Raw genomic sequence first — 15,497 nt, forward strand, 5'->3', positions numbered from 1 at the left:
GCTAATATCATCCTCAATGGGGAAAAATTAAAAACTTTCCCCCTAAGATCAGGAACAAGACAAGGATGTCCATTATCACCACTATTATTCAACATCATGTTAGAGGTTCTAGCCAGAGCAATTAGACAAGAAAAAGAAATACAAGGCATCAAAATTGGAAAGGAAGAAGTAAAACTATCACTGTTTGCAGACGATATGATATTATACGTCGAAAACCCGGAAAAATCCACAACAAAACTACCAGAGCTAATAAATGAGTACAGCAAAGTAGCAGGTTACAAGATCAACATTCAAAAATCTGTAGCATTTCTATACACTAGCAATGAACAAGCTGAGGGGGAAATGAAGAAACGAATCCCATTTACAATTGCAACTAAAAGAATAAAATACCTAGGAATAAATTTAACTAAAGAGACAAAAAACCTATACAAAGAAAACTACAAAAAACTGTTAAAAGAAATCACAGAAGACCTAAATAGATGGAAGGGCATACCGTGTTCATGGATTGGAAGACTAAATATAGTTAAGATGTCAAATCTACCTAAATTGATTTATAGATTCAATGCAATACCAATCAAAACCCCAACAACTTATTTTTCAGAAATAGAAAAACCAATAAGCAAATTTATCTAGAAGGGCAGGGTGCCCCGAATTGCTAATAGTATCTTGAGGAAAAATAATGAAGCTGGAGGTCTCACGCTCCTGAACTTTAAGGCATATTATGAAGCCACAGTGGTCAAAACAGCATGGTATTGGCATAAACATAAATATATCGACCAATGGAATTGAATAGAGTGCTCAGATATAGACCCTCTCATCTATGGACATTTGATCTTTGATAAGGCAGTCAAGCCAACTCACCTGGGACAGAACATTCTCTTCAATAAATGGTGCCTAGAGAACTGGATATCCATATGCAAAAGAATGAAAGAGGACCCGTATCTCACACCCTATACAAAAGTTAACTCAAAATGGATCAAAGATCTAAACATTAAGCCTAAGACATAAAACAGTTAGAGGAAAATGTAGGGAGATATCTTATGAAACTTACAATTGGAGGCGGTTTTATGTACCTTAAACCTAAAGCAAGAGCACTGAAGAAAGAAATAAATAAATGGGAGCTCCTCAAAATTAAACACTTTTGTGCATCAAAGAACTTCATCAAGAAAGTAGAAAGACAGCCTACACAATGGGAGACAATATTTGGAAACGACATATCAGATAAAGGTCTAGTATCCAGAATTTATAAAGAGATTGTTCAACTCAACAACAGAAAGACAGCCAACCCAATTACAAAATGGGAAAAAGACTTGAACAGACACCTCTCAGAAGAGGAAATACAAATGGCCAAAAGGCACATGAAGAGATGCTCAATGTCCCTGGCCATTAGAGAAATGCAAATCAAAACCACAATGAGATATCATCTCACACCCACCAGAATGGCCATTATCAACAAAACAGAAAATGACAAGTGCTGGAGAGGATGTGGAGAAAGAGGCACACTTATCCACTGTTGGTGGGAATGTCAAATGGTGCAACCACTGTGGAAGGCAGTTTGGCAGTTCCTCAAAAAACTGAATATAGAATTGCCATACAACCCAGCAATACCATTGCTAGGTATCTACTCAAAAGACTTAAGGGCAAAGTCACAAATGGACATTTGCACACCAATGTTTATAGCAGCATTATTTACAATTGCAAAGAGATGGAAACAGCCAAAATGTCCATCAACAGACGAGTGACTAAACAAACTGTAGTATATACATATGATGGAATATTATGCAGCTTTAAGACAGAATAAACTTATGAAACATGTAATAACATGGATGGACCTAGAAAACATTATGTTGAGTGAGACTAGCCAAAAACTAAAGGACAAATACTGTATGGTCCCACTGATGTGAACCGACATTCGAGAATAAACTTGGAATATGTCATTGGTAACAGAGACCAGCAGGAGTCAGAAACAGGGTAAGATAATGGGTAATTGGAGCTGAAGGGATAGAGACTGTGCAACAGGACTAGATACAAAAACTCAAAAATGGACAGCACAATAATACCTAATTGTAATGTAATTATGTTAAAACACTGAATGAAGTTGCATCTGAGCTATAGTTTTTCTTTGTTTGTTTGTTTGTTTGTTTGTGTATTTTTTCATTATTATTATTATTTTTATTTTTTCTCTATATTAACATTCTATATCTTTTTCTGTTGTTTTGCTAGTTCTTTTCCTAAATCAATGCAAATGTACTAAGGAATGATGATCATGCATCTATGTGATGATGTTAAGAATTACTGATTGCATATGTAGAATGGAATGATTTCTAAATGTTGTGTTAATTTATTTTTTTTCTTTAATTAATAAAAAAAAATATTTAGCAAATTTCCCCAACAAAATCTTTTGAATAAAAGTGTTTGATTTTTTTTTCATTTTTAATGGTATGTTGAATGCCTTGCTGTATTTGTATTTGGTGCGTCAGTGTAATTGACTTCATCCCAGCAAAGTGTGTTGGTTGCTGCAACAACATTACACTATTGGATTTTGAAGTTTCTGGCATCTGTTAGTAATTTGTTTTTAAAGTCATCAACTTTATACGTCCTCAGACATTCTTTCTTTCTCAAAATTTTCTTGGCTGTTCTTTCCCTCATATTTATGTTTGGCTTATTGAGAAATTTCTGACACTGTAAAGTAGATAAATGTTCTTTATAGTTAATCGTTCTTATTTCAGTTAGCTAATAGTTCTTATCTCAGTTAATAGTTTTCATTAGTTAATTCTTATTTCAGTTATAGAAAACAGATTACCTTAATTGGGCAAAATGAAGAGGTTTTTTTTTCTCTCTTTTCACATAAACAGAAGTCCAGGAACAGTTTGCAGATCTAAAATTCTACCCAGACTTTAGCAAATTCTCTGTTTCTCTTGAGCCATCCTCAGAAGTTGGTTCTCTTCTTCATACATCTGCAGTTGTGACATAAAGAATTGAGAAAGGGGAATGGCAAAAGACATAAAGATGAATAGTAATTAAGTCTGTTACTTTTTAAAAAGCTTTTGGGAAACTTCTGCTTACCACTTGTTGGCAAGACCTGTGTTATATGATTGCCACAAGTTACAAAGCTGTCTGCATTCTTTATATATTTAACCTATGTCAACTGTTCATGAAGAAATTCATCAGATAAGTAATTATCCAAATACTAGTTTGAGATGGAAAAACACATCCATATTTTTTTCTTTTTTCCTCTCAAATTCATTTCGCACTAACAAACAATGCATTTATAATTTTAAAATGTTATTTAAATAAATCAGTCAGCCTTTTAAAATAGACTTGCATTTAGATGTGGACACTGAACAGGCGATTGACCCATCTTAAGATACAAGAAAATATTTATGGAGAAATATGCAAATTAGTCATTAATGGAGATTTCAATAAATAATAATAAAAAAAGAATAAATAATTCCCTTGACAACACTGCTACAAACCTAGAAGGAAATAGCCTTTAATAAAGTATAACTGGGTACTGTTAAAACAGTGAGGCCTTTAGGATTTTCTAATTTTTTCTCATTTAGTCAGGAATGTAATAATCAAGCAGTCAAAGTAAAAGAAGCATTAGTATTAGGTATTCTTTATATACAACACAAACCTTTAATAATAGATAAAATAAGCCTTAAGAAATCTGTCAGTAAAGAAAAAAAAACTCAACTTCATGAATTGGATTCCTGAACCAAAAACTGAAGTAATATTTGTATAATAAAAAAGAAAAAAAATCCATCAATTAGGAAGAAAAATAAAATAAAATCATTTCCATTCTGGAAGGGATAGTAAAGACCTAAAAACAAACTTTACAATTATATCACTTTAATTCTGAAAATGTGACTAATGCCACCATGCACTAATATTTTGAAATACTTTGAAAATATGTATAATTCTATGCTAATAAATTTGATAGTTCTGATGACAGATTATACCTGAGAAAATAACAGTATAGCAATGACAGACTAATAACATGCATTGCAATAGTTGCAAAATTCTAAATAAAATAGAAACAAATTAATGGCCACATAGTTCATTAAAAACTGGTTATACCAGTAAGAATCACTTAATAAACTCATGGATATTTTATTGAAGATCCTGATAAAATATTTTATGACATTAACAGTGTAAAAGAGGAAAACTATATAGATGGTGTATAGCACTGTGAATAATTGAACATTTTTTATCAGAATAATGTGAAACATGCATAAATTTTGAGTTTCCAATCCAAATTTTATCAAGTCTATAGATTTGTTACATACATTTATTTTCCAAATATCAAAAAGAAAATCAGTTCAAATACCAATTTTGATAACATATTTCTTTCCTTTATCAATGTAGACAATTGATCAGTAAAGAAGCACATAATTTAAAATACATTTTATAGAAATTACAAAATCTTATTTATTATGTGCTCTAATATAATTATTTTTCTTAGCTACTACTTTTTCTTTTTCACATTATGTCAGCCTAGTTTGTGGTACACATTTCTTTGTGTAATTTTTATATGTATTTTCTAATACTTTAATAGGTGAATTTTACTCACATTTAGATGAAGACTTATTTATTCATTTTTTTATTCATTTTCAGGTAGTTGAAAATTCACTATATTATTTTTGATATTACCAACTATAGTTTTTATATTTACTAAAACTGTGTGTTTTTGCCAAACTTAGACCAGACAGAGAGGTTTTATGATCCTTGTAATATCAAAACTGGGACTACTGGAAATAGAGAGATCCACTGAAACTCATTACCATATGTGGAAAAAAACATTTTTTTTCTGCATGAAAATTTGCAGAAAAAAAGAAAAAAATATGGATGTGTTTTTCCATCTCAAACGAGTATCTGGAAATTACTTATCTGATACCCTATTACTGGTAGTATTATTGACATTGTTTTCTTCTGCAAATTTTCATGCATTTCTTTTTAAATGATGGGTATATATTTGATATAATCTATAAATATTCCATTTTAAAGATAAATAATAATATAATTTATTCAAAACAGTTTTCAAATGAAAAGATTTAGCACGTAAAAGTAACTACAGAGATATATTCAGGGACTTTTGGAAGGAATGAAGTTAAAGGCATGTTGAAATTTGATGAAGGTCAGGGGGCAGACACAGTATTATCCAGTGAAATGGTAAGAAGAATAAAGAAGTAGTCAGCAAAAATCAGAATCAGAACGACAGACTTTGAAATATCTTTATTTTATTGCTTTTATTCCTATATATTTATTTTATGGATTCTCTTTTTGCTACAGTACATATTTTTGTTCCACCCCATTCAAAGACAAGATGTCTTTTTCTTTTTGATTTATAGTGAATTTTATTATTTTGTAGAGAAGAGCCATAAAACCCAAAATTGTATGTCTTGCTTAATGTCAAACAGTAATTTTTAAAATGGAAGTAGAATTTTGCTTCCCCACATATCTATTCTGATCACTTATTTTTGAGGAGAGTAAACTAAGGTGTTTGTTTATGTAAAAATTATCTTAAAATGAAATTATTACTTTATTTACTCTTTTCAAAAAATGTTTAGTCTCAAGCATGTTTGATTCTACTTGTTCAATAAAATTATTGCATCGTCCTATAAATAATTTCAAATACTCTTTATTTTCCAGAAGAGGCCACTAAAATATGCAAAATGAAAAGCAATGAAGCAGTAAGATTTAATTTATAGACTGTATAAAGACTATAATGAATTTAATAGTATAATAATTAAGACCTCTGAGTCTCTATTGAAAAGTTCTTTAAAATAAACCAAGCACAAAGATTTACTACTCAACTTCTACAGTGTGTATCTGAGATGAATAAAAAATCTAGTTTAATAATGATTTATTTAATTACTCTGGGAGATATGCATTTCTTCATATTTGTATTTCTTATGTTATAATTCACCAATTGATATCTTAGCATAAATATTACTAAGCTATTTTTATTGCCTTTTAAACATGTTGCAAATGCCATATTCCATTCTGTCTCTTGACATATATTTGGATAAAATATCTCTAAACAAGGAATTTTTAAAATATTTTATGAGGTAAACTTTGTAATTCATTTTCCCATGAAATTTTTGTTTCTATTTCTATCTCAGCAAGGTTATGAAAGTTTCCTATCTGCTATTGAAACAAATGATGACAAACCTAGTGGCTTAAACTTAGGCAAATTTATAATTTTAAAGTTTCAGAGGTGAGAAATCTAAAATGGGTTGTCAGGCCGACAATTTTTTTGGAAATTCTAGGGCAGAATCTATTAACATGTCTTGTTTTGTTTTTAGAGACAGCCTACATCCTTTGCTCTTTTACCCTTTCCTGTATTTTCAAAGTGAGCTGTGACCTCTTCCAATTCCTCTCTATGGACTCTGCTTTGGTCTCTACCTCTGCTTTCATTGTCATATTGCTTTCTAAAACATTGACCCTCCTGCCTTCCACTTATGAAGACCCTTGTGATTATATTGTACCCACTCAGAAAATAAAGGAGAATCGTCACATCTCAAGACACTTAAGTGCATATGCAAAGTCTCTTTTGCCATGTAAATTAACATACTCACAGGTTCCAGGGATTAAATGTTTATAATTTGGATATCATTTGGCCATTATTCTATCTACTACTATATATACGAGTGTGTATGTATGTGGTTTGTTTCATCTATTCTGTCACATTGATCTGACCTTTTGTAGTTTCTTGATTCACAGAACAATGACACGCAATGGTTGGCTTAAAAAACAGAATTTTGGGCTTTTGGCTATGGTATCAATCTTGGGAGAAGTCCAAAACCAAGGCATCATCAAGGTGGCACTTTCTCCCACAAGACTGTCCAATCTGGTGCTGGCTGCTGACAGAAGTTTTTTTCTATCAGATGTTAATGTACATGACAGCCTCCCCTGGCTTTTCCTTTCTCTTCCAGGTTCCGGTGACTTTCAGCTTCCGGCTGCTCCCTCTGGCTTTCTCTCTCTCCCTTATAAGGTCTTCGGCAATAGGATCAAAACACATACGTTCAGCAAGGCCACACTTTAACTGAAGTAACTTCTTCAGAGGTCCCCTTTACAGACTTCACCCTCACAGTAACAGTTTAAGTTTAACAATCTATTTCTCAGGGTAGATGGATACACACAACCACACTGACAAAAATTTGATCAATGGGCATAAGGTATTGGTATGTTATGTTTTGCTATCTTTTCAGATAGGTCATTATGCTTGCTATTTTATTTTTACATTAAATTATTTAATTTCTATAGCTATAATTCATCTTATGCAATGAAGACCTTCACAGAAGTTTGACTGGGATTTCTATGAATGTATGGTTTGATATGGAAATTCCACATCATTACATTATTGCATTATATTTAGAATTTTCCTTTGGATCCAGAAAGGGCTGTCAGTTTTCAAGGATCGTGGTCCTAATGAAAACCTTTACATGTTGATGGCATAAGATGTCCCCTCCGAGAGCTGCCAAATGATGTTAGACTCAGTTGTTCATTGACGCCACAATCCCTAACCATGACAAAGTATATTAATCGACTGTCAGGAAAAGTGTCTGAAAGGTGCTACCACAGACCAAATGATGACAATTTGAGAATCAGAAGCAAAAGCAGTAAAAAATAGTAGCCCACTGAAGGAAATTTAGTTCATAATTATACTTCCTTAAATAAAAATATTACTATGAAGTTTATGAAATATAGTTTTAATGCAAAATAAAATAGGGGGAATAAAAATTAACCTTTCAGGAAAACTAAAGACCAATCTCCCTAATGAATATAGATGCAAAAATTTTCACCAAAATACTGACTGATTGAATCCAACAACACATTGAAAGAATTATACACCATGACCAAAGAGGGTTTATACCAGGAATGCAAAGATGGTTCAACACAAGAAAATCAATTAATGTAATATAGCACATTAGCAAATTGAAAGGGAAAAATCACGCAATCATCTTGATTGATGCAGAAAAAGCATTTGATGTAAATCAACATCCTTTTCTAATAAAAACACTTCAAAATATAGGAATCAAAGGTAACTTCCTCAATATGATAAAGGACATATATGAAAAACCAATAACCAACATTGTACTCAATGGAGAGAAATTGAAAGCTTTCCCTTTAAGATCAGGAATGAGTCAAGGATGCCATTTGTCACCATTATTACTCAACATTGTACCAGAAGTCCTAGCTAGAGTAATCAGGCAGGGAAAAGAAATCAAAGACATCCAAATTGGAAAAGCAGAAATAAAACTATCATTATTTGCAGATTACATGATACTATACTTGAAAAATCCTGTGAAATCTACAAGAAAGTTACTTGAGATAATAATCAAATTCAGTAAGGTGGCAAGATATAATATTAATGTGCAAAAATTAGTGATGTTCCTATACACAAGCAATGACCTAATTGAGGGGTCAGTTAAGGAAAATATTCCATTTTAAATAGCAACAAGGGTGGTGCAAAGGTAGTTCAGTGGTAGAATTCTCACCTGACATGTGGGAGACCTGGGTTAGAGCCTCAGACCATGAAACACCAAAATAAATAAATAAATAGCGTAAAAGAATCAAGTACCTAAGCTTGAACTTAATTAGGAACATAGACTTGTATTCAGAAAACTACATAACACTGATAAAAGAAATCAAAGATGATCTAAATCAGTGGAAAGGCATCCTGTGCTCATGGATAGAAAGGTTAAACATAGTTAACATGTCAATTCTACCCAAATTGACCTATAGATTCAATGTAGTACCAATCAAAATTCCAACAACTTACTTTGAAGATTTGGAAAAGTTATTTACCAAATTCATCTGGAAGGGAAAGAGAACCCCAAAAGCTAAAAGCATCCTAAAAAGAAGACAAAGTGGAAAGATTAACACTTCCTGATTTTTAAATTTATTATAAAGCCGCAGTGGTCAAAACAGCATGTTACTAGCACAAAAACAGAAGTATTGATCAATGGAATCGAATCCAAAGTGCAGAATAGACCACCAAATCTATGGCCAATGGATTTTTGACAAGGTCTCTGTTCTAGTTTGCCAGCTGCTGGAATGCAACACACCAGAGATGGATTGGCTTTTAATAAAGGAATTATTTCATCAGTTCTTCAGAGGAAATGCAGCATTTCAACTGAGGTTCTTTTTTACATGAAAAGGCACAGGGTGATCTCTGTTGGCCTTCTCTCCAGGCCTCTGGGTTCCAACGACTTTCCCCAGTGTGACTCCTTTCTGCATCTCCAAAGGCCTGGGCTGAGCTGTGAGTGCTGAGATGAGGTATGCTGAGCTGCTTGGGTTGTGCTACGTTGCACTCTCTCATTTAAGCACCAGCCATTTAAGACAAACATCATTCATTGCAGCAGGCACACCTCCTAGCCAACTGCAGGTGTAATGAAGAACAGATGAGGTTCACATACCATTGGCTCATGTCCACAGCAACAGAACTAGGTGCCTTCACCTGGCCAAGTTGACAACTGAATCTAACTACCACAGTCTCCAAACCCACTGAACTGGGACAACATATTTTTTTTAATAAATGGGCATGGGAGAACTGGCTATAAATAGTCAAAAAATAAAAGAGAATACTTACACTGTATACAAAAATTAACTTAAAGTGGATCAAACACTTAAATATAAGAAGTAGTACCATAAAGCTGCTGGAAGAAAATGTAGGGAAGCATCTTCAAGATGCTTCCTCAGCTATACACCCAAAGTCAAATGACAATAAAAATGGAAAAATAGGAACTCCTCAAAATCAAATTCTTCTGCATCTCAAGACTTGGTCAAATAGTTGAAGAGGCAGCCAAGTCAATGGGAGAAAATATTTGGAAATCACACATCAGACAATGGTTTGATATCCTCTATACATAAATAAATCAACAAAAGAAAAAACAACCCAATTATAAAATGGGCTAAAGACATGAATAGGCATTTTTCTGAAGAGCAAATACAGATGGCTCAAAAGCACATGAAGAAATATGCTCATTTTCATTAACTGTAAGGAAAATGCATATCAGGGGTATAATGAGATACCATCTTACGCCTATAAGAATGGTGGCTATGAAATAAACAAGAAACTATGAATGTTGGGGAGGATATGGAGAAACTGGGACCCTTATCTGCTGCTGGTGGGAATGTATAATGGTACAACTGCTATGGAAGACAGTTTGATGGTTCCTTAGGAAACTAAATATTGAGTTGCCCTGTGACTCAGCAATAGCACTACTCAGTAAACACCAAAAACTGAAAGCAAGTGACACAAGCAGACATTTCCACACCGATGCTTATAGCAGCATTATTTACAGTTGCCAAAAGATGGAAACAATCCAAGTGCCTATTGACAGACAAGTGGATTAACAAAATGTGGTATTTACATACATTAGAGTATTATGCCACAGTAACATGAAATGATGCCCTGAAGCACATGACAGGATGGATGAGCCTTGAGGACATAATGCTGAGTGAAATAAACCAGATGCAGAAGGATAGATACTGTATGACTCCACTTTTATGGCCATGGTAAAGATAAAATTCTAGGTTTATAATATGGAATATAAGGGACTTTGAAGTTGATTGAAGCCAGAGGTGAGTGCATGGTTAGCTAATAAGGTTGAACTCCAATTCAAGTGTATAGAAGTGAAATTGGTTCACCAGTAGGTCTATAAATAATATTATCATATTGAAGGTGAACATGATTGAAAGGGGTTATATATATCTATGTGTCCCACTGATAAACACTACAAATATAAATAAGTTCTTGCATGAACAACTTCAAAGATATAATTCTTACACAAAAGAGTATTTAAGATCAAGGTACAGGGGTATTGCATGCTATGGGCTGTTTAAAAAGAAAACATCAGCAGTATCACAATAACACCAAGGGTAAATAATGGGGGGAGGAACAAGAGTTAAGGAAAGATTTAGATTTCCTATTTGGTAAGGGTGTGTTTATTGGTTATCTTTCCCTTGGGGACAATTTAATTATCTAAAATAGAGAGTGTTGATGAGCTGTGGACTTTGGGCATTATATATGATACCTAATGAATGCAGATGGTTGAAAGGATTTACTAACTGAGAAGTAGATTGGCAAACAATGGTATATATCGAGTATTGTGCTGCTATGAAAGGGAGTGAAGTTGTGAGGCGTGCAATGCTGTGAATGAACCTGTGGGACATTTGGTGAGGCAAAATAACTCAGAAAGAAAAGAGTAATTATTGTATGGTCACCTTCAGAAAATGCTTATAAGAAAACAGGGGCCTAAATTATAAGCTCTTATAGCAGTCGCATTTAGTCTGAAGTTGCAAACTTTTATTTCTGGATTTTAATAGGCTGTTTTATATATGTGTAACCTGGTATTTAAAGTTAAGATCAAAGCTGATACATTCAGGATTGAGGTAATTCAAAACACAGGGGTAAGGAAGACATTGTCTATATTTTAGAACTTACCTACTCTTTGAAACCAAGGGAAGAACAGTTTATTTGTCTGAAACCTACATTTTCTGTAGCACATAATCTAATTCAACCTGTCTGGATAGCTCATTTAAACAAAATGCAAGGAGTCCAGAATAAGAATGAGGGCCTTTAATCCTGTATATCTTAATGTAATGCCTGGATACCTCCCAGAGTATTTTAAGCAGATAATCAGAAAATATTGGCAAAGTCCCCTGAGGGATGGGAGAAAAAATACAGAAAAATTAAACTTTACCACTACGGAAATCCCTGATACTATGTAAAACATTAAGAACACCCAAAATAATAGTCAAACCCATTGATCTTGAGGCCTGCTCTTGTGAAGCTTATATAGGTAGTGGAGAAGCTTAGTCTACTTATAAGTATGCCTAAGAGCTACTTCTGGATGACCTCTTTTGTTGCTCAGATGTGGCTTCACTCTCTCTAAGCCCAACTCTGAAAGTGAAATCATTGCCCTCCCCACTATGTGAAACATGACATATATGGGTGAACGTTTTCCTGACAGTGTGGGAGATATCTCCCAGGGATGAGTCTTGCCCTGGCACCATGGGATCAACAATGACAGCCTAACCAAAATGGGGAAAAGAAGTATAATAAATAAGGTATCAATGGCTGAGAGAGTTCAAATAGAGTCAAGACGGTATTCTGGAGGTCACTGTTATGCAAGCTTCACTTAGAATTGCTACCTACCATAATTTGCCAAACGTCAACCAAAACCACTCCTGCAAATCCTAAAAAACACTTAGGGCAATATATAAGAGTCAACAAATATTCCATGCACTAGGGTAACATTCCAGAAATCTACAACCTCCACATGTGTCCCTGGACCAAATAAGTCCTAACACTTAGAGGGGACAATCTCACCACAACATCAGCTCATTCCACCTCCATATTATTGACAACCCCTTCCAAGATGAAAAAGTTAGAATGTGCATAGCCTAAAATACCCTTCAAGAGTATATTCATTTAAAACTGGAGAAAATATTTGGTATAGCAGTACATACACATGTCATGAAACATTAAAGAAAAGCAAAACCATGATAAGCTCAAAACTCAGAAAAATGGTTAAACCTGGGGTTGACATCAATCAGGGAATAATACAAAATAGCACACATAAGGGCTGTAAAAGGTACTGGTCATATTCTGTTTCTTAAACTTAAGGGTACTGGGACAATCTTTAATATATTCTTTAGTCTCCAAAATACATGTCATATAAACATTTCTGTAAGTAAAACATTTCATATTTTTTAAAAATAATTACTCATACCCCCCTTTTTAAAAATAAGTAATAAGTATTCACTTATATGGATGTATTTCTCTCATGAAAATATGACAAATAAATATTTTATTTTCTCAAGTTGCCTAACAATTTTATTATTTTTATATCCTCTTTCCAAAATAATAAAGTGGTATATTCTAACTTTTTCTCAAGCAACCAATTAAAGAATAGTTACTCATGGACTGTTTTGGCTTCTTAGCCTCTTAAATGTCTATATGCCAGTGAGTTGTTATTTTGAGCACACACAACACACAAATTAATAATAATAGGTTTCTTTTTAAATAGAAGAAATAATCATTTCAATTGACATACTTAAGCCATATATATATATGACAAAAATTACAAAAACAAAACAAAAAAAGAACACATGATTATTTAGTCATTTAATTACATAATAAATTCATGAAGGATGATCTAATTAATTGCATAAAATTTACGAGTAACAAGATAAAAAAAGTCAATTTATTTTTAAGACTGATTAGACCTGTAACTTCAAATATCCATGTACAATAAAACCATGAATGTTCAAGAAAATAAATGCACTGTTAAAAAGTACTGTCATAATTATCTAGAATGATTAGAGGAACATGATTTTCCTGAATTCACCAATTTCATTTGTTCCTTGACTAACTAGCTGAGACATTTAAGGAATCTCAGCCATTCTACGCATCAGAACACAAATTCAAACCTTTATAGATGAGAAAATACTAACTACATTGAATTAAACAAGTCAAATCCATTAAGTGGGGTGTTTTGTGTAACACCCCATTATGGGGTGTTTTGTTCATTTACTAAAGAATTAATCAAATAAGTGAAAGAGGTCTCTATTTGAAGATGATAAATTATGCACAGTATTAAGTTCATTTATGAATATCTTTCTTTCTTTTTTTCTTTTTTTTTTACATGGGCAGGCACCAGGAATCGAACCGGGTCCTCTGGCTGCTGAGCCACCATGGCCCGCCCCATTTATGAATATCTTGATGGGAATAAATTTAAAAGGGGCGAAATATCTGTCAGCACTAAAAACTAAGGAAAATTGTATTCTTTTGCATAGAATTTCCTCATGTCATTTTGAAGTGGTAAAATTGGTATTTTCCGCATATTCTGGGCAATTATCAAATAGGACCATTATCTTAAAAACAAATTACTAAATCAAATTACTAAAAATAAAGTTCAATTAAATAGATTATTTGATTTAATATAACACATAATTCTGTAAAGAAAAATAATTTTTCTTAAAATCCATTATTCTTCCTTTTATTATCATTTACATTTTGAAAAATAATATTTGCTAAAATGCACCTAATTTATACTCACTTGATATTTGGATAAACTTTCAACTTATTTCTTTTTTATTTTTTCAACCTATTTCTCAATAATGTAACATTTCTTAAAATTTTTAATGTTTTATTTTAAAATGACCAGTTTTCATAAACGTTATTAATCACTGTTGCATTTTACTCTTGTATCCATGTATACTTTAAATAATAAGATTATATGAATAATGAAAAATAAAATTTTGACATTAAAGTACTTCAAACATTTTCATAAAGTAACACATTTTAAGGTACATGTTCAGATATTAAGAATAAATCTAAACGGAACCCTCGTTTTCATTATTAACATTGTTTCACCTTAAATATCATGATAACTTCTATTGTTTTCTTATCTTTGATTACACACAAGTTCAAGGATACCAGGATTCCTCAAATTCTTTGGCTATTCTGAGTTACTTGTCATATAAATTATAAAAGCAAATTTTACAATTTTCATATGATGGTCCTATCCAAATGAAATATTTGGCATTGCCCAAATTCTAACACATTAAAAAGACAAAAAAATTAAATAAATAGAATTGATTTGTTAATATTTGTTTTCATATGAGTGATGATAAATGTAAATTTAGATGCTTGTATACTCTTGAATAACTGGTAAATTCACTCAGTAAAACATGATTAAATCAATTATTTAATTTGTTTATGTTTTCTTAGTTTTATGCTTCCTCATGTCATCACATTTGATACACTGTGCTGTAATTATCCATTTAGCACAAGCTTTTTCTAAGTATTCTAAATTTATTAATTAAAGCACATCAGAATTACCTAGATGATTGTATTCTCTCTCTCTCTCACATGTACACACACACAGGAATCTTCCCACAGAACCTTAGATAATTCAGTGTATCCACATTTTTTAAAGTGCCACAAGACAATCTAATAAACATCCTGAGTTAAAGGGACTCTCCTAGAATGCATTTCAGATGGTATTGAAAGTTTTCATTCATCTTTGTTTCCTGGTACTCAACAGTTATTTGCATATCTCTCCAGGTAATTTTTGTTACAAGCCACTTCATTTTTCATATAGAGCATAACAATCTTCTGAATGTTTTTTCCATTTATATCTTAACCCTTTCTAATATTTCTTCTATCTAATATGAGTCAAGTCTTAAACAAAAATTATAATATTCCTCTGCTTAAAATTTCCAATGTCTTCATATTCCAAAATTAGGTTGAGCCATATAAAATTACCACTTTTGTAGGTAAACACCGCGACCAAATATTAGCAATTTCATATACTCATCATAAGAAAGTGCAATCCAAATTTCTTCTTTTTTTTTTTTTTGGTATGCTGCATGGCAAGGTCACATTTCATTATTTTTCCATGTGAGTATACTCACAATTTGTGGAATTTTTGCTTCTCTGTCTGTTTTTGGGGAAGTGCAGGGACTGGGTATTGAAT

General features: G+C 32.5%; 1 long non-coding RNA gene across 1 annotated transcript in view; it reads right to left on the reverse strand.

Annotated features, from left to right (window-relative positions):
• Positions 1-2,818: 2,818 nt before the first annotated feature.
• Positions 2,819-15,497, reverse strand: part of LOC143678927 (uncharacterized) — a 42,966-nt gene continuing 30,287 nt past the window's right edge. The window contains exon 3 of the long non-coding RNA XR_013173480.1: positions 2,819-2,957. This is a non-coding gene — a long non-coding RNA (uncharacterized LOC143678927). The remainder of the gene's footprint in view (positions 2,958-15,497) is intronic.

The sequence above is a fragment of the Tamandua tetradactyla genome, chromosome 4, assembly GCF_023851605.1.
Source record: "Tamandua tetradactyla isolate mTamTet1 chromosome 4, mTamTet1.pri, whole genome shotgun sequence".
NCBI classification, from domain to species: Eukaryota; Metazoa; Chordata; class Mammalia; order Pilosa; family Myrmecophagidae; genus Tamandua; species Tamandua tetradactyla.